The sequence below is a fragment of the Crocodylus porosus genome, unplaced genomic scaffold (assembly GCF_001723895.1).
Source record: "Crocodylus porosus isolate Cpor-Errol unplaced genomic scaffold, CroPor_comp1, whole genome shotgun sequence".
In the NCBI taxonomy this organism is placed as follows: domain Eukaryota; kingdom Metazoa; phylum Chordata; order Crocodylia; family Crocodylidae; genus Crocodylus; species Crocodylus porosus.
This window is the reverse complement of record NW_017728943.1, coordinates 10,994,845-10,995,305: the sequence shown is the minus strand read 5'-3', so window position 1 is coordinate 10,995,305 and position 461 is coordinate 10,994,845.

Here is a 461-nt window from a genome sequence, read left to right as displayed (position 1 = left end):
GCTGATGCATATATGCCTATCCGCCCCGCATACTTAAGTAGTTAATTATAATGAACATGCGACGTATGAAGTGACGTATTTACATATATGTTTGTATGAACCGGAAATAAGTTGTAAGAGTTCCTGTTTTGGCACACGTGCTCAGGAGGGGGAGTATATTAGAGCCGACTGCTGGTTTCCTCCGGGGCAGAGTAATCTGAGGTCTCTGCTCTGACCCTATTTGCAAATATACCTTTTGTGTTGCTAATAGTGTGTGCCTGAGGAATTATTATTCGCAAGCCTCCAAAAGAAACGAACCGCAAATTTTTGCATCAACTGCCACAACAATACCACCACTACACACTGCCCATGAAAAGCTGAAGGGGTCTGCCATCTTGCCCATAGCCACAAGTCTCCTTTAGTGCTGGGGCAGAAGGAACATCATGACAGAAATCCTCAAGGGCCCTCTTCCCCCATGCATT